This window comes from Panthera uncia, assembly GCF_023721935.1.
Source record: "Panthera uncia isolate 11264 chromosome B3 unlocalized genomic scaffold, Puncia_PCG_1.0 HiC_scaffold_1, whole genome shotgun sequence".
NCBI lineage: Eukaryota > Metazoa > Chordata > Mammalia > Carnivora > Felidae > Panthera > Panthera uncia.
The window spans coordinates 68,829,943-68,850,682 of record NW_026057582.1 but is presented as its reverse complement, the minus strand read 5'-3'; the positions used below and the strand labels follow the sequence as shown (position 1 = coordinate 68,850,682).

Below are 20,740 nucleotides of genomic sequence, written 5' to 3'. Positions count from 1 at the left end.
GCATGGCTATAGTGTGACCATTCTAGGCCACACAATGAATCATTTTTTTTCCTTTGCACTTATGTTTTTAAAAATGCACTTTTGTTTTAAAAATCAGGGGCGCCTGGTTCGCTTAGTCGGTTAAGCATCCAGGTTTTGTTCAGGTCATGATTTCAGGGTTCATGGGTTCCAGCTCCTCATCAGGCTCTGCAGGGACAGCTCAGGGCCTGAAGACTGCTTCCGATTCTGTGTCTCCCTCTCTCTCTCTGCCTCTTCCCTGCTTGTGCTCTCTGTCTCACACAAATAAACAAACATCAAAAAAAAATTAAAATGTAAATAATCAAAATGAGACTTTTCTAGGACTAAGAGTAAAATCCATGGCAGCAGTAAACACCAGCAACTTTTTAAAAGCAGTTCCACCTAACAAATCCATAAGATCAACCAACCCATAGTTGCACCTTCATTGCTAAACATTTCCACCTGGTGTCTGAGGAAAGCAGAAATCCGACCCCACTGCCTTAACTCTTCTACCAGGTAAGTTGTACATTTATCAAGATTCAGCATGTGTTCCCAAATATGTTTATGCCTAGAGTATTTTATTGCTAATTATCTATTATAACGTTATTTTGCATACTGTTAAATATTGTTAAAATAATACTGTTCAATACTGTTAAAAAGAACATGACACAGAATTAGTTGAGGGTAAAATGACTATACAGGTTTGAAGAAAACATAATATTATGAAAAATAAATCACCTAAAAGAATCTGCACTTTGATTGCTTTCCAAGTATCTTTAATTTCTCACTCTAGAAATATAATTTCCCACTCTAGGACTGGGATATTATAGAAAATAGAGGATGGTTTTGGTGAAATCAAGAAAAACAATGAGAAATTCCAACCAGGGACCCCACCCACCCACCCTCCCCCACCCATAATAATAGCAGACTCTGGGGATGCTTGATGCTCCATTCACATCACTTTCCCTAGGTTTCAACACAGAGTACCCAACACCTTTACAGAATTTCAGACTAAGTATTTACATTTCTCTGACTTTCTGCCTAAGTGATTTCCTTAGGGCTACAGAATCTCGCTCAGTCCAAGGATAAGGCCACCCAAAGGGCTAGGGATTTAATACCCCAGGTGCAACCCTGATTCAGTGAAGCTTGAGAATCAGGGAATAAAAATACAGCCAGAGCCTGTTTCTTCTTAGATGTACTACATAGTTTCTTAGAGGGTCTTCAATATGGTTGGATTTCAGTAGCCATAGCTAAAACTACACATTGTTGATCTTCCTCCCTTCTCTGAATCGCTTTAACTGCATTCTTAGTTGTGTTTTCTGGGGATAATTTTTTCAAATAAACCACCTAAACTTAATATTTAGCTCAGTGCCTGCTGAACACTAATATATCTACTGAGAGAAGATGTTTGGTCATATATGGAAATATGGTCACCTCTGTGCATATCTCAGTCTCTTTCCATATCTGTCTGTTTATGTAATAAATTGCTTAAGATAATTTCGTACTTTAACTGACTTTTTTGATTAACTGATCAACTTCTAGTATCCATCATTTTATTGTGTTTATTTAAAAAAATTTTTAAGTTTATTTATTTGAGGGGGTGGTGGGGTGAGGGGCAGAGAAAGAGAATCTCTCCATGCTGCCAGCACAGAGCCCCATGTGGAGCTCAAACCCATGAAGCCAGGAGATCTGGACCTGAGCTGAAACCAAGAGTCAGATGCTTAACCAACTGAGCCACCCAGGTGTCCCTTCTAGCACCCATCATTTTAAATAAGATTTCTATCAAAGATTTTTTGTGCGTTTTTATTTTTGTTTTGTTTTTGTTTTGTTTTCTGTTTAGATTCAGATTAAGCATAGTGACTAAAAACTCAGACTCTGGATACTTCACTGCTTTGTGTATATTAGCTGAGCAAATGGATCTTTTAATATCTTGGTATTTGGGGACAACAATCAGCCTAAACTTCTAAGAATATATTGATGAAATACACCTTTGTAAATGAATGTCAGGACAATTAATTACATCCTTTGTTTAAAATACAACAGGATATTGTAGGATCACCTGGAAGACCTAAAATTCTCATCTTTTTTTTTTTTCTTTTCCCTCACAGTAAAATGACTTAAATTTATTTTTTGGTCATCGTGAGAATCAATATATTTGACTTCCTTTTCAACCCCTACCATTTTTAATTTGCTGACGTAGACCGTTATAGGTATATTTTTATAGCTTTTTTGAAACTATGCATTAACAACAATGGGACATCCACTTAGTTTAGGCCAGTGCTGAACAGATTGAAACCAAATTTTATATCATGCTATTTTTATGTCACATGAACATCTACAGGATCTACAAAATTATTTCAAAATGATAATGTCCCTGATTTCAAAAATTCTGAAATGTAGAGAACCTTCATGGGTTAACATACAAAAAAACATAGTTATGTAGCACCTAAAATTCACCATCTATTTTGCATGAAGCATGTGTAGCTCACTCCATGCAAGCACCGATAGGAAAGTGAAACGAGCGTTAATCCGGGGTTGTTTCACTGTAGGGTTGAAATGTGCCAGGGAGAAAACAAAATTAGGGGTGGAAAGATTAGCATTCTTTCTTTTGCATTTCTTAGTCATGAGGATCTTTGTTAAGGAAGGGAATTTTAAAAGCCTTAGAACAAGAAGATAGAGGAAAAATGACAGGACTGAGCAACAGCAGTGATGAGCAGGGTTTCCTGAATGTTCTTGAGTGGAACAATTGGAAAGGCCAAGGAAGTCGTGACAATTCAGTGCAGTCACACTGGGTGGTTAAGTAAAGTTTCCTTTGTCGAAAATAAATGTAAAATGGAAATTAAATTCTAGCCAGATATTAGGCACAAAATGACTCTTTTTCTATTTAGTTATTCTGTGAAGTTGTACAAAACTTTTTTATGGACATGTAAGACCGGAGGAGCAGACTATCCTTTCCCCGTCTATTGCACGTTGATTTTTACATAAAAAGAGAAAAAGGTGTTCAAACTATCATGAAATATCCATTAATATTTTGGCAGTCTTTGGAATGGGATATTTGAGAATATAAAGCAAGTTTTTTTTCAGGAAGAATCCAACCCAGAGGGGCTATTTTCAAAATTTCATAATTCTGAGTCATTTTAGGCAAGTTATCTAAGCTAAACAATTATGTTTTAATTTAATAATAGCCACATCTTCCACTGTTGGAAGCAGAAATGCTACAGCTTTTATAAAAGTTCTTGCCTTATTAACAAATGCTAATTATGAGTAATGGAAGTCAAATTAGTTTCCATTTCTCAAATAGCTGTACTGTATTTGCAAAGAATTTTAAAGAAATTGAATTAATCTAAGTTTGTTTTAATTATAATTTGTTTTTGTAGCAGCCAACTGACAGGTGATACTTACACTTGCTTGAATTACATCCACGGGTAATGTTTTCATGTTTGTAGCTGTATAAATTATTTTAGTTCAATGATAATATTTAGTCATAAAATAAAACATATAAATATTTAAAAAAGACTGAAGGTGTTTATTCCCTAAATAGATTATTACCTAGTGGGCATGTACTTAGCATCTGTGGTATCTAATATAAAATCCAAATTACCTTGAATACTCCCTGTTACATTGAGTGAAGAGTTTACATTTTTGTGAATTGGGTTGCCACATTTTGCAAATAAAAATAGAGAATGCCACTATATTTTCCTACATTTTTTCTTCCCCATCCCACTGTTACACAATTATTATAAGGTGTATATTTTTACTTTATTTATTTATTTATTTTTATTTGAGAGAGAGAGAGAGCGCACGTGCACGAGCAGGGGAGAGGGGCAGAGGGAGAGAGAGAGAGAATCTGAGCATGGAGCCTGACTCAGGGCTCGAGCCCACAATCCTGAGATCATGACCTAAACCAAAATCAAGAGTCGGATGCTCAACTGATTGAGCCACCCATGCACCCCTGTTTTTACTTTTTAAAATGGTTAGAACTTTAACAAAAAAGGAAATTCCCTTTTTTAAGTCAACTAATCATAAAGCTACCAAGGAACAGATGTGCCTCTTCCTTGGTTTAAAAATTGAGTTCCTCATTGGATACCCTGTGAACGCTTCTAGATAAATTCTAGATGCAGTGCAGAGGGGCAAGCAGAGAGAAAAGTAGTATGGCTAAAAAGAAGTATGGCTAACAAGGGCAGAGAGCATAATACATGCTTAGGGCCAGGAATCTGAAAGGTTCATTTTTTGTTGTTGTTGTTGTTGTTGTTGTTGTTGTTATTGTTGTTTTTTAACTTCCTTGAGAGGGGTATCTTATGTAATGAAAAAAAAATGAGATCTTAGGTTGTAGGAGTTAGGGAGGAGGTCTAGTTAAATATTGTGGGATAAATCATTTAATTTCCTTGAAGTTCAAATGGTGTCTCTGGGGATTCTAGGTATTTTTGTCAATCAACATTTAATGATTCACAGTTTTCTATACTAAGCAATAAGAATCATAGGAAGACAATCAACATGTAATGATTCACAGTTTTCTGTACTAAGTTATAAGATTCGTAGGATGATTTGACTTCTATCAGGGGAGATTGGTTGATTTCCAATCCTAATACTGTATAATAAAATCCAATTCTGTCATTTATTTACTTAAGATCTTTGGTGAGCCTCGATTTCCTTATCTGTGATACTAGACTGGGCCAATCTACTCTTAAACAAACAGAGATAAAATTTCTTACTGAATTGAGGTCTTAACATGACTGAGATTTTAGATGAATTATATCAACAATAACTTACCGTTTGGATTTTCTTCTTGTTTTTTCACATCCTTTTTTCGTCTACCCACCCCAAGGTTTAACTTTGATCAGATGTTTGAACATAGAATTAATAAAAATATTGTGAGATTCACTTTTCCCTTAGAGTACAAGTTTGGAATGTAATTTACTAGCTCTGATTATTGCTATAAAAATCTCTTTGTCCTCCATCTTCTACTTCCTCTTCCTTTCCTGTTCCTTTTTAAAAGTCTTATACTCCTAAATAAGGGCTTACCAATAGGTCAGTGATTTTTTACTATGTTTGCTAAATGTTTTATTTACTTAAACATTTTTACAAGTTTTCCCTGACTAAAGGGAAACAAACTCAAATAGAGCTCCTGCTGTTGGAGTTTACTCATTTGCTTATTAGATCTTTCTTTTGAAAATATTTTATTTTGATTCCTGAATGTATTTCAAAAGAATACCACATAAGATAAGTTAGAAATGATTAACTGGATAGGCACAGAATATGTAAATACATTAACTACAGACCTGATAGAATGTAATTGGTGTGAAATACTTTTACTCCAGAGGTATATGCCATTGCTTAGTAATCTAGACATTAAATATTTTTTAGAATACTTACAATAGCCAGATAAAAGATCTTCCTTGACATTCTTTATTTCTAAAATTGTTTCATTATTTTAACCAGATGGTGTTTTTCCTGTGAATACCACTTTCTAATCTCAGATGGCTACTAACCAAAACCTCATTATTCCGTAGAAGATGGTTTAAGTCTCACTCTCCCTGAAATTTGCTTCTAGTACCTGCAGTGAACATCAGGAGTATGTTTTGTTTTGTTTTGTTTTGTTTTGTTTTGTTTTGTTTTGTTTTGTTTTGTTTTAAGATAAGAAATTGATCTCTACAGTCTATGTCATGGCTGAGTGCAGTGTCCCTACTCAGTGGGTCAGCTAGACATACTCTTCTATCCATGTTGACACAAGGTTTCGGGAACTCACCTCTGAGGAGCATTCATCATTCCCTGGAAGAAGGAATGGATAATGTTTAAGGATAAAATAATGAAATCATGATGAGATCTGGATTACTTTAATGAATGAAAACAAAACAAAGCAAAATCTCCGGAAGAGAGATCTTAATATTTTTCTGTTTGTTTCTAAGTTTCTATGACATTCAGGAAATATTAGTAACATAGCCACTTCCTAGTGATAATTGCCCTGCCAATAAATGTCCTTCTGTACCTTTGTGAAAGCATAGATTGTTACAGGCTTATTATTAATTTAATTTTGTGAGATGTAACAATGATAAAGTTAAAGAATCAAATTTTCCTTCCACATGCTTTTTAAGGTCTTCACCAATTACCAGAATCTCATTTGAGGCACAAATAATTATATGGATGTTTTATTAGGAAAAAAAAAGGGAATCTGTTATCATTTTAAAAAATTTCTTTATGAATGCAAAATGAAATTATAATCTGGAATTCTGCCAAAATTCTATTCTTGAGAAAAATATTTGGGACCTGGGTTATCCATATTGGCTGCCTTTATTTTCACATTCATTCCACATTTACTTTTCTGTCCACATCATATTTCTTGAATTGACATATATTTAAAGACACTATATTTTACCTAGTATTAAACGTTTCTTAATAGTTAGCTTGCAGAGATATGGTACCATGAATTTAGTCATTCACCTGAAAGTCTTTCTATGAAAATAGGCACTTTTAAATACAATGGACTACCTGTTTTCAAAAATTTACTACTGCATGGCCACTGGGATATTTACATTACTGGAGAAATATTCTTGAATGGTATTTGAAGTTTTATCGGTTTCTGACTGACAAGAAATAGCTTGGATTGGCTATGAATAGAATGAGCCAATAACCTAGATAAACATCAGATAATATGTGAGTCCTTAAGACACTTTTGAGATATGATAAAACATGTCAGGGGGACCTATCTCAGTAACCTTCGAACTACAAAGTATTAGTTTTGAAAGATTAATCTTAATAGATTTTGAATCAATTTATGCCATTCCCACACATACAATGAGACAGCAAGGTGCTTCTACCTGTTCTATTTATATTCCCAGAAGGTTAACTTTCAAAATGTATGTGTACTTTGCATTTGGAGAGCTGTCAGATGATTTTTAAGACTAGAAAACAGATTAGATTTTGAGACTGAATTTCCTGTCCCACAGGGAATTTACATTTAAGCAGAAAGTCAATTTTATGTATAAAAAAGTAAAAGGAATTTAAAAATCTCACTTAATTGTTTTGAAAGATAAATAACAGAGATTGCATTAGGAAAACCTTAAGTAGAAAACTAATTCCTTAAAGTTTTAAATATATTTCAAAATGGTCTATGTCTTCTAATTACAATGGGTGTACAATTTAAAATATATGGCTTTAAAATCATGGAAAAAATTCTGAGGCACATATTTTCATAGAAATTCTTGAACTAGTTTGTATGTTTTATGCATGAACACTTGCAGTGGCAAGCCAAAATGACTTATTGGGAAGGGTGCATTTCCCGTAAGCACCTGAGCACTTGGGTGATCTATGCTTTTGGTACAGCACTAGCTTAACTAGATGTGAGAGGGTTAGATATTTTGGGAAGTAGGGTTATTAGCATAATGTGGGTTCTTCTGAAGCAAGGGGAATATAGGTGATCTAAACGCAATCAAGGTCATGAAGCAGCCGCTGATGTTCAAGTCAGCTAACATTTTTTTTTTTTTTTTTGATTTAGGCCACCTTGATAGAAGGATTTTTTTTTCCTAAATATATGTAACCATGCTAAGCGCATTACAAGATTATATAAGGAAAGTGATCATTATACCAGCAAATATGTCTTTGTAGAGCCTATCCTGTGAATGTTTGTGATTTTACCCATGTGCAATTAAGATAGCAAATAAGCCAGTTTAAAGAAAAGGCAGATTCACTCTTGCACTATGAAGTCAGTCTTCTTAGTGTATAAAATGTCTAAGTGAGGATCCTTAATGATGGTGAATTAGAGGTGTTGTCCTTTTGAAAAAATTATTTTTCAACGTTTATTTGGTTTTGAGAGACAGAGAGATAGAACATGAGTAGGGGAGGGGCAGAGAGAGAGGGAGACAGAATCTGAAGCAGGCTCCAGGCTCTGAGCTGTCAGCACAGAACCCGAAGTGGGGCTCAAACCCACAGACTGTGAGATCATGACCTGAGCCGAAGTGGGACGCCCAACTCACTGAGCCACCCAGGTGCCCTGAGGTGTTGTCTTTTTTTAAGAGGAGGTTATGGCAAGATAAGATGGCAACAACATGATTTGTGAACTTTTATTTCTGGAGCTTTTATAGTTAATAAGGAAACCTAATTATAACTCAGCCACAGTAAATTATGACAATATAAAGTTGATGACTGCTAAAACTCAGCAAGTTTGCAGTGTTTTCCAGAAGCTATTTCAGGCTACTTTATGAAGGGTGTGAAACAAAGATCAGTCAATCAAATCCGGATGACATTCATTTATAAGACTTTTGAGAAGACTAAAGATATGGCTAAAATTGTAGTTCAGTTATAAACCTGATTTAGAGAAATTATATAGGCTTGTCTGTTCTTTTTACTCCTTGTCTTCTAGGTCAGACATGGTTTTATGTGTAAGTCCAAAGTTGTAATTTTCCATTGAAAGAATTACATAGAAAATTGCAAATAAAAAAAATCCAGAAAATTCTAGGTTTGCACTTTTCCCTCTGACACTGTCACAAGAAAAATGTACTTTTTTGTCATTACCTTTAGAAAATAGTGCCTGATTCTGTCCCAGGCTTATACAAGAATTAATGATCAACACGGATATTATGTTTGAGGGAGGATTTCAACTGTTCCCTGAAGCCTCTCCTGGGTTTGTAAATAATTGTTTTAGACAAAACTCGGATGTAGACGAATCTAATATATATATTATTTACCTGCAAGATTTAATCTGTAATTGCACACAATTTTATTTCTAGGCCAATATCAATTCTTTTAGATCTCATAGACCTTCTTGACAAAGCATTTCCATTGCTCTATTCTGGACACATTCCAAGGTTTCCACAACTCTCTTAGTAGTGGAGACAGAGACAACACTAGTGATCTTTTTATGAGCAAAGCTGAAAGGAATCTCACTTGTTTTTCCCCCTGCTGCAAACAACTCTGTGAGACTGTCAAGGAGAAAATAAATATTTGTTACTTTTGGTAACGAAAAAGTATGTGTGACTCAGCAACACATGGGGAGCAGATGTGTTGAGTAAGAGCCCACTCCTGTGCATCAGACCTGTCACTGAGTGAGTCTATAAATAGAGAAAAATTAGGGGAGAATAAGCTGCATCCCTGATTCTACTCAATCGCATTGATTGGAAGTGCTAACATTTGGGTTTTGGATATAACAATGATTCTGTCTGTACGGATGACTGGTCAACACATATTTAAGTGAGCCATGCAGCTGGAAAACAACTGTCCCTCAAGCCCCATCACCACACACAAAGACAATCTGAATGATGAGGGTCTTTTGGATATAGAAACACAGAAATTCAATGGTGGATCTCTTGCTTCAGAAATTGATAGATTTGGGGCACCTGGGTGGCTCAGTCGGTTAAGCATCTGAGTCTTGATTTTGGCTCAGGTCTAATCTCAGGGTTGTGAGATAGAGCTTGGGCTCCATGCTGGAAGTGGAGCCTACTTAAGATTTTCTCTCTCCCCTCTCCCTCTGCCCCTCCCCTGGCTCTCACTCACTCTCTCTTAAAAAAATATGAAAAATTAAAAAAAATTGCTAGATTTGTCTGGCTAAGTTGATCATCTCTGCCTTTTCCATTCTATCAGATGAGAGCATAAATTTTACCTTGCCCATCCTGGACAAACTGGACTTGCTCTGGCACTTTTCACAGAGGTACTGAGCTTCTAGTTGACTAAGTAAATGCTTGAAAAAGACATTTTTACTGGATAGAATTCTGCCCTGTCAAGCTGGCCACCTTTCCCCCCATCCCCACCGGATAAATTGTTCAGTTTGGGAATTGACAGGAAAGCTAGACTTGGATTAATAATAACTCTTAAGAATTTAAATATGTAGAGTTTACAAAGGGGCCATTGCTTAGACAATAAATATCCTTTGTGTAGGATTTGTTGATTCCCTAGAAATAATACACTTGTAGTTTTGCAATATGACTGCTTTCTAGTTCATATTAATACTTCAATGCTTACAGTATGGATTTTTTCATAACACCTGCAATGGGAAGTACCTGCTCCTATCTCTTATAATTTGCTAGATAAATGCTCTATAAACATCAGAAAAAAGGCAAGGCAATTTGATTGATCCCATGACAAAAGCCTACTATCTTATCATCTTGAAGTCTGGGAACCAGGTTTAGTCATCTTTGTATGTTATAAAACACTACTGCATTCTCCAAACATAGTATATATTCAGTGAATTTTTGTCAGACTACATTAATAGTTCTCTCACAGCTAGTCACTATTTGAATGAAATTTTGAAGCCTTCTCCCAAAACCTAACTCAAGAGTGTCTTTCTCTCCCAAGCTATCTCTTGGTCACTTCATGAAGTTTTCATTAGTGTAATAAGGTTCTAAAACAAATTGAGAAACCTATTAAAAAGTATATATTTTTTTGTTTATTTAAGCAGTTTGCCTTAAAATTTACCTTAATAAATTAAAATTTTAACCCTGGGCCTTGATATCACATAGCATATGTTACTTTATTTCAAAGTTGAAAATAGAAATAGGTAAATGGTCACTAGATTATGATGGAACATACTCACCATCTAAAACCAGTCAGTAACCGAGACATTGCTTTGATATCTGTACTGCGATCAAAAATTGATAAGAAATTTTTCTATGTTGTGGCATTTAGAAAATGCTTATTAACTCTCATTTAGGTAGGAGTCTCATTGAGCTACAGGGCTGCATTTATTAGAGTGGTATTCTTTCCTTTTGCTCCCTACTCCCCACTTTTTCTTTTTTGCTTCATTGCTGGAACCGCTTATTCACTGAAAATTACTAACTCTTTGACCTCTTGTTTGAGAATTCCTTACTGATAGACATGAGAAGGACAGATAATTTTCAGAATGACCTAACTAAACTGCATTGCAAGGAAATCTAGCGGCCAGTCTCTGTCAATGGCAAACACCTGACTTATTATCCTAGGAAAAGGAGTTTTTGCTTTTTAGGCTCATGGACGATAGGCATTTAAAAGCTCTTTATCCAAATGCTGTAAAGTTAAGTTCAATAAACCTTTGAATAAACAATAGTCAGGAATAATTTTATTTTCGTTTTTTCCTGGGGGAAAAAAACTCTTTATAAATGTAAGCTTTCCCTCCTATGTTTAACAACCCCCAATTTTTCAGCCCCTTTCTAGTGTCTTGAGTAAACTTCCAATCTCTCATCTCACTTCTTTTTCCTCTTTTTTTCTATTTATCTTAGGCATCAAAGTGTCCTAAAATAAATATGTCTTTGCCATAATTTAATGTATTATTTCACTGTCCTTATTTACAAATCCCCTGTTTTTTTACTATATAGAAATAGAGTGTACAAAATAATTACCTATGTGCAAATTAATTATATATAGTGTGAAAACACATTCCACCATAATTATTGCTCGCTGACATAAATAAAATATATGGGCCAAATCAGAAGTTTCACTTGCAATTTTAATGGGTGTTTTATTTTTCTCTTAAGAATAGATACTCTTGTTTTCCTCACTGCTTCATTCTTAACTAAGTTTTATTTCAAGGGCTGATCTATTACTGAACCTTCCCGGCATATATACATGTGCTCTCTTCTACCCTAATATTTTGTAGTATATAATGTATATCATCACCAGTTCCCCATTTGTCATCTGTCTTGTCCCAAACCAAGTCTTGCCCATGTTAAAAATTCTATAACTGCCATCATCTTGGAAATGTCATGACATTCATGGATCAATAAAATCCTTTCCCAGAGAGGATGAGAAATATATGAAAAGAGCTTACTAAATTCAAACGGTTTCTTTTAAAGGTCCGATGGATGAGTAAGAGATTTGTGTGAAGGTGATTTCAGAGAAGGGTTGTTGGATGAGCATCGGGTGACACTGACAAGGTAGGTTGTAGTGGTGGGAATGCAGGGGGAAGAGGGACTTCAATTTGAAATGCTTATAAGATTCCTTCATCCTAGAGATTATTTTCCTTAGAGTGCAAGTAAAAGGGTGAAGGAATCAGAACTGCATAGTGTGGAAGCTCCTCAGTGACCATCACGTCTCTGCAGTTTACTAGGCCACACCAAGATATAATGAGGTGCTTTGTATGCACTGTGTGTAAGAGAGAAAATCAGTTCACCAAATGTTTTTTTTTTTTTTTTTTTTTTTCCCTTTGGTGATGACTTACAGTCAGGGGGGAAGCTTTGTGAATTTGAGGGAACATAAGGATGCTGGAAGGAGCATTGTGTGTCCAGGGAATCGGATAGAAAACAAAAAAGGATTTTGATGTCCGTGCCCTCAATGTCACCCTAGAGCAAATAAGGAAAGGGAAGAATTGTGTGATAAAGGCTGTGACATCAGAAAAATGAGCAAAGTAATTTTGCAGTTATAGTTAGAAAATCATTAAAGTCTGATGTTTAATAGGTACCTGAAATGAAGAAGGTAAGCAGAATGTCAAGGTCCTTTTAAAGAGCTTAAAGATTACAAAACAAATCAAAGGTTCTGGCAGCTTCTCAGACACTTGCAAGCTGGAGAATTCACAGAGCAACAAGGTGCATGGGGTTTCTCTTTTTTTCCTTTCCTTGAACAAAAGCAAATTTGAACAAAAAGGGTACAGTGTATGTAGCAACAATGCTGCCTGATGATGTACATGATGAGACATTTAAATTTTACCCATTTTCTGAAATCTATTATTGCTTCCTATGGATTTCAATAGGAATAATTTAGATAGATATGCTTTTCAAAGTACTTTTAAAAAGTCAAGGTCAACCAAAAACATAAGACAGTCCTAAAATTCAACAGGATTCTCTCCAAGAGATAAGATTAATACTCTATAATTATGTTCCAAAGATTATAAAACACATGGTCTTTTACTAACATATTATTAAAAAAATTTTTAATGTTTATTTTTGAGAGAGAGAGAGAGAGAGAGAGCACACATGCTAGTGGGGCAGGGGCAGAGATAGAGGGAGACACAGAATCTGAAGCAGCTCCAGACTCAGAGCTATCAGCCCAGAGCCCTATGCAAGTCTCAAACTCGTGAACCACAAAATCATTACCTGAGCCAAAGTAGGACGCTCTACTGACCAACCCCACCCAGGCACCCCTCTTACTAATATATTATTGATTCGTGATGTACTAACAAATTAATTTCCAGAGGGATGGAAGAAATTAGAAAATTAGTAATTGGATTAAAGTTAACTTTTAATTTTTCAAGGTAACATAAATATAGAGATTTTGCTTTTCCGTTTTCCATTGAGTGGAAAGAGAGGAATGAAATTATGCTTAATTCTAATTTTAAGACAAAGCTGATAAGAGCTACAAATTCATCTCTGTAGGGCTTTACTTAAAATTAATTCATTTCATAAACTATACTAAATATCATTTTTAGGTACTGTACTTGAGTTGTGTGAATTTCTGAGGTAGAAAAACAAGTCTAATTACAGAACAGAAAGGCGTCTTGGACCAGATGTCATTGGATCCATTATAAAAGATGAAGATAAATACTATACGATCTTACTTTTCTGTGGAATCCAAAAAAAAAAAAAGATAGAAATTTTTCTAAGTCTGAGGTGGCCATTTTCAGATTTTCGAATGAGAGTGATATGATTGAATTTTACAATGTCAATTGAATTTGCCAGTAGGGTTGTACAATAATTTGGAATGGGAGAGACTGAGACATGGAGGATGGTTAAAAGGCATACGCCTAGGTGGTCATGGGAGGAAAGGGAATAACATTGGCTAGTGTTAGGAGGAGTGTTAGGAGAAGTGTTAGCAAAGTATAGGGGGCTCAGGAACAATTTTGACTTGAGTAGTTTGTTTGCTGTAGCAAAAAGAAAATTCAGAGGACAATGGGAGATCATATTTAAAAGTTAGGTTAGTCTTGAATGATGTGCTACCAACTTTGAAATTCACTTACTAGAAAGTTGAAGTTGGATTATTGAAGAGTTTTCAGTAGGTGAATGACATGATTAATTAATGGGTTTGTTGTCATGGAATATGGTTGCTAAAATACCATTAAAATGTGTACTGACTACAAAAAGCACATCCAAAACACATTAGTATATTAATGAAATTGACTCATCTGAGGGTGTAGGATTTCTTTATTATTGCTCTGTTACTACAGAACTGAACATCAACTTTGTGTCTATTACATGTATCTGTATATGAACATTTATGTATCAGTCCTGAATTTCAAAAGATATTATTGAAAATGAGATCTATAGGCATGTGATTAGTGTGCAGATATTACTTCCTTTTCCAGTTGTCATTTATGACTCCATATTTTAATTTTCCATCCATTTCAAGGTATCATGTGATTTTTAATTGCTATACACCAGATCCTCTTACAGACAGTCTTGCACACAAAGTTTATAGTCTTTAACTACATTCTGTCTGGAACCAGATGTTTTAGACATTATTCTGTGTGGACAGATTATATACATGTTAGACTTGCTTCAAAGTTAATTGGTGTCATCCTGTGCCAAATACTTGTTGTGGGTAAATTTGAGCCTACTACTATTTTTTAAAATAATCAAGTAAAGCATTTAGGAAATATAATCAAAATGCCAAAAATATGTATTTGTATTCTGGCAATTTTGTCCTTTTACACATATATCATTTGTGTCAAAGCTCTGAGTCACAACCATTGTCCTCAAATTTTACTGAATGTGTTTTTGTTCATCTTTGTCAGATGTGCCTTCCTTGAACTACATGAAAGCTATACTCTTCAATGTGATGAATTGTGGATAGGTTTTATTATACAAAGGAAGACCCAACAATTCTTAAACTTGAGAATCTTTAGTGACAAGAATTATCTTTCACTTATATAGGAACATATGCTATTGACCAACATCAGTAGGCTTGGCATTTGAGTCCTTGTGGTAAGAGCAGTGATGACTTTACAACTTTAACAGAACTCCTAAATCCAAATGTTGTAAATATTTTCCAACAATTTCAAAAGTATAAAGAATAATGCGATAAAAAACTTAACCTGAAGTTTGTCAAATCTTAACATCAATAACGCTTACATTGGCTGTCATGTGAAATAAATAAATGTTAGATGTGGAGATAGTGGGTCTTTTTTCTCCTTATGACCTGCTGTTTTTTGCTGTTTTTTTTTTTTTTTTGTGATGTCCCTCAGCATATGTATGCATTGTTTGGATGGCAGCCAGTGAGCCCAGAAGAATTTGAGATCAGATTTTGGAGCTCACTTTTCTGTGGTTCCTTCTCTGGGAATTTGCTCCTCAAGTTGCAGTCAGTTTGGTTGTCTCAAACTCCAACCTATTTTCCTTCTCCCTTAGAGATCACTGCTTTCTGATAAGGTGTTTTCTACCGAGTGAATTGGAGTATATCTTCGGGAAAAAATTTGGAATAAATGTTGACCTCCTGTAATGCCTATCTTCGGTCAATGATAATGGCCTCTCCATTTCTTGCTCATAGGGATTCTTCAATGCTTTTGAAAAGCAATATCTTACATATCATATAGCTTTTACAAGTTTGGTGGGAGATCTATTCTAATACTATCTAGTGTATAAGGACCAAAATTCAATGTCAAATAGCATCTCTTTTAAGGTTATGGTTTCTGATTGCTTGTTACTAGTTTATGGGAATTCAATATATGAAAATGTTCATGAGTTAATGATTTGTAGGAAAAATGAAGAGCTTTCTCATTAGTTCTAATATTTTGCCTTTATATCCTTTTGTGTTTTCTTATGTAGCCAATTTTTTTTTCCGTAAATGATGGCAGTGTTCTGGTTCATTTATAGTCCTTTTGCTTGAAATTTATTTTTCTTTCTTACAATTTTGCTAGGACATCTCTTTCAGTGTTGAATAGATGATACTATACTGGGCTTCTTTTCCACCTTATTTCTGATTTTAAACATTATTTTCTTAAGTTTATTTATTTATTTTGAGAGAGAGGGGGAGTGGAGAGAAAGGTCAAGCAGGGGAGGGGTAGAGAGTGAGGGAGAGAGAGAGAGAATCCCAAGCAGGCTCCTCACTGTCAGCAAGGAGCCCTATGCGGGGCTAGTTCTCATGAACTGTGAGATCATGACCTGAGCTGAAATCAAGAGTCGGATGTTTATGAACTGAGCCACCCAGGTGCCCCCTTATTTCTGATTTTAAAAAGAATGCTTATAACATTTAGAATGATTATATCTCTTTGCTTTTCAAGAGTAGTTATTATTACTGGGTACTTACTAGTAATGCTTCTTTTAACTTTTGAGAAGTCTCCAAGGACTTCTACCTCTGGGAAGGATATAGCAAATTATAATGGCAGGCCAATGGTCTCCACAACTAGAAAAAAATTGGAGAAATTGAAAGAATCCTATTTTTAAGATATTATTGGGCTTTGAAAACAGTTAAGATAAAGTGAAATTATAGAGAGTAGAGCACCTTTCCAGGGTGAAATGATGATCGCTAGCCATTGTTTTCTCTATGTCAATTTGGGAATATTGAAAGTGAATGAGGTTTGTACTTAGACTGGTCAGGGAGCCTCTACTAGAGGGAAGAAAAATCGGGAAAAATTCAGGAAAGCTTTTAGATATCAAATACGGCTGGAACAACAATTGGAAATTTAAGAGGCCTTAGGTACACAACAAGTTTTAACAAATGTATGTTTTCTGGATTTTTAGGATGCACAGGGAATAGAGGAATCAAGCCAAAAGGTGGAGTGAAATCTTTTGCATTAGCTATTGAGCAACATGACCTGTTAGGAAAGTGAGTGGACTCAAGTACGTTGCTGGATTCATGCTCATTACATCTACCAGATTTTGAAACTTTGTGGGGAACATGCATTTTGTAAACTGTCAGAGAGCTCAATCATCTGCGTTGTTTTACGATGAAAGAAACAAATACCCAACAATCTCTGTCAAAACATGAGAAGGTCACACCAGAAGAATGGGATGAATCAGAAGTAGACTCATTATCATTAAATCTTCAATCACTGAGCTTGTACCAGCTCAGTTTCTTGATTACATTGCTATAATCAACTCCTGATACCACCTTACAAAAGCCGAAGGAACTCTTCCTGATGGAAGATAATATTATCTACTGCCCTTATAATTCTTTTGTGGGTCATGTCTGGAAAATAATAGAGTATTACTAGGCATTCAAGGAGGAAAGAAGACATATTGATAATAAAAACAAAGCACACACTAGAAGCAGACCTATATATGATCCAGATATTGGAGCTGGCAGACAAGAATTGTGACTGAAATATCAAAAATTAAGAAATATATGAGGAAAAAAATCAATAAAAATATATAACTTCAGTAAAATAGAAATCTATACAAATAATAAAATGGAAAGTCCATAGCTGGAAAATATTACATAGAACTAAAGAATTCAGAAGATGAATTTAATAACAGATTGTACAAAGCAGAACGCAGGATGAGATAATTCAAAAATAGGTCAGTAGAAAATACTAGTTGCAGAGAGAAAAAATAAAAAGTAAAATTAAAAAATAAAACATTATGAGACACATGGGGATACTAAAAAGTCTTAATATAATTATAATTGGAATCCCAGAAAGAGATGGGAAAACATGTATCAGAGGCAAAATTCAGAGAGCAAATAATTGACAATTTTCAAGATTTGAACAAGATACAAATTCAGCCATTCAAAAAGCTTACCAAGTCTCAGGCAGGATAAATATAAAAAAATACACTGAGCACATTATAGTAAAACTGTTAAGAATAAAAGGCAAAAAAAAAAAAAAAAGGAGAAGCATTCAAATAATAAAAAGTAAAAAAGAACACATTGCTTTTAAAGGAATATCAGAATGATAGTTGACTTTTAGAAGAAATGATGAAAGCCAGAAAAAATTAGATGATATTTCTAGAAAATAACTGTCAGCTAAGGTTTCTATATCCAAAAATATGTTCTTTAAAAAATTAGAGTAAAATACATTTTGTGAAGCTTGTATGTAGAACTAAAGTTTGACCAAAATAACATAAAAGGCAAGAGAGATAACTGTCTTTTGAAGTTCAATGCTTCCAGATGGTATCAGGAAAGTAGTAAGAATAAATATTTTGTTAGTTTGTAATAACTCAGTGATGCTTGTTCTAATATCTACCATAACCACTACAAGAATAGTAAAAGAATGAATAATCTATATGTTATTTCAAAACACAAAAGAACTAATAATTTTTTTTCTTTTATCCAGAGGTTAAGAAAGAGAAAGTACATGAAGCAGATGGACTAAATAGAAAAAAAATAGTGATAGGGTAGATCTAAACCAAACTGTACTTACATTTTATGTAAATGAATAAATACTGTAAGTAAAGATCATTTTGTTTGGATTTAAAAAAACCTATATTTTTCTTATGAGATAAAAACTTCAAATATAAGGACACAGAGAGGTTAAAAATCAATTAATGAAAATAAATATATCGTATGATACAAATTCTAAACAAAAGTAAGCTTGTTTAGCTATACTGATGTTAGAATAAACTTTAAGGCAAGAAATATTAAAAGTGAGAAGAGATACTTCATAATTAAGGGGCTAATCCAATATAATATATCATAATTTTAAATCTGCATACGACCAAAATCATAGCTTGAAAACATACAAAGTAGAAATTTGCAAAACTAAAAATAAAAAGAAACAAATCCACTATTATAGTGGAAGATGTTAATACACCTCTGTCAGTGACTAATACACAGACCAAAATATTTAAGCATATATGAGATTAGAGTTTATAGTTAACAATATGTCCTAATTGGGACACACTCTCACACACACACACACACACGCACACACACACACACACACACACACACACACACACACACATGATGACAGAATTCACAATTGTTTTATAATCTTATACATTTACCTAAATTGTCCATTTGCTGGCACGAAGTTGTTCAACACAGCTGAAAAGATTGAGGTAATACAGATTATATTCTATGATCATGATGTTATTAAACTAGAACAAATGACAAAAATATAACTAGAAAAATTCCCTGGACAGAATAACATATATTTGTAAGTAATCCATGAGTCAAAGAAGAACTCAAGTCCAAAATTATAAGTTATTTTAAGCTGAATATGAATGATGATGCAGTGTTCAATATGAATGATGATGCAGTGTATTAAATCTTATGAAATGTAGATAAAACAGAGATCAGAGGCAAATTTACTACCTTATAGGTAGGAAAGCATTAGCACCTCAAAATTAAAGAAAGTAAAATGGAAGAAGTAATAAATATAAGAGCTGAGGACAATAAAAGAAAAAACAAATGTGCAATAAAGAAAATATAGACAAAAGCTAATCTTTGAAAAAGTTAATAAAATTGATCTAAGCCTATCAAGACTACTTATGAAAAAAAGTGTAAAACATAAATTACCAACATGAAGAATTAAAGGGGATATACCCCAATTCTTACTGACATAAGAAAGACAATAAAATATTATGAATAACTACACCAATAAATTTGACCATTATAAATTTCTAAAAGAAGAAATAAAACCATGTCTGTATAGTCTGAAAACTATGAAAGAATAGTATCTGTTATTAAAAATCTCACATTTTCAGGACTAAATGACTTTCTTTTATCTATTTAAAGAAAGAAATAACACCCATTCTGTACAAATTCAGAGTAGAACAAGATTGAGGCCATAATAACTTGACTTGAAGTGTGATAGATTGTGAGATGAAAATTTTTGGACCGTCACCTCTCATAAATATAGACACATAGACTTATTTGAAGAAGACGTGATTGTGTATAGTGAAATTCCTAAATAATCCATAGTCAAACTATTATAAACAGTAAGTGAATTTATCAAGTTTTTTCAATATGTCAATATAAAAAAACAACTGTTTTTCTTTCTATATTCCAGCAACAAATAGAAAATAAAAATTCAAAATTGTAGTAATTACTGTGACATAAAAACTTCTACATACCTAAAAATTTATATAATAACAATAAGCAAGAATTTTACATTGAAAACCATGAAATGTTAATTGAGAAAAAAATTTAATGCCTAAGTAAATAAAGGATATACCATGTTCACATAATTGGAAGACTCATTATTGTAAAGAGTTTTAATTCTACCATAAATTCATCTAGATTCAGTACAATCCCTATTTTTGAAGAAATTGACAAACATAATAAAATTTACATGCAAACACAAATAGAAAAAGTAACCACTGAAAACTTCAAAAGGAATAATAAAATTGTAGGACTTACACTAGGATATATAAAAACGTATTATATTTTTTTATATAAAGCTTATATAAATTGTCTCAGACAGTAACATTTTGAGTGTGTGTGTGTGTGTGTGTGTGTGTGTGATCAGTTTAGACTGGTGATTCCAGTGATTCTTAATTGGGGAGCCATTTTCCCCCAAGAGAACATTAAGGCAATGTCTGGAGACATAATTGTCAAAACTCTGAGGGTGCTGCAGGCATCTAGTGGATAGAGACCAACTATGCTGCTAAATATCCTGCAATGTACAGGCAGCCTCTGGCAATGAATAATTACATCAATAGTACTAAGAATGAGAAACACTGGTATAGACTAACTGGTTACTTTAAGGGTTGTAAGTCTTTTGCTGAGCCATGTTTGCCAGAAATGAATTTTTCTAGAAATGTAACCCTTTTTATTAAATGTTCGTATTCATTGGCTAACTTTGTTCTTAGTTTTCCTTTACTATTTTTAATCTCTTCTATAATTAAAGCTCTGTTTGCTACTTATTGTTAATATTATGTTTGTGGGTGTTTGCATTGGCTTTTGCCTTGTGCCAGTGGTACGTTAGTCAAACTGGTGCTTTTATATTAACTTTACAGCTAAAGATTTGTGG

General features: G+C 33.9%; 1 long non-coding RNA gene across 1 annotated transcript in view; it reads left to right on the top strand.

The window, feature by feature from the left end:
• The window catches only part of LOC125909616 (uncharacterized), a 198,914-nt gene extending 181,344 nt beyond the window's left edge, over nucleotides 1-17,570 (top strand). Inside the window, exons 4-5 of the long non-coding RNA XR_007453747.1 lie at nucleotides 11,754-11,834; nucleotides 16,566-17,570. This is a non-coding gene — a long non-coding RNA (uncharacterized LOC125909616). The remainder of the gene's footprint in view (nucleotides 1-11,753; nucleotides 11,835-16,565) is intronic.
• The last annotated feature ends 3,170 nt before the right edge of the window (nucleotides 17,571-20,740 follow it).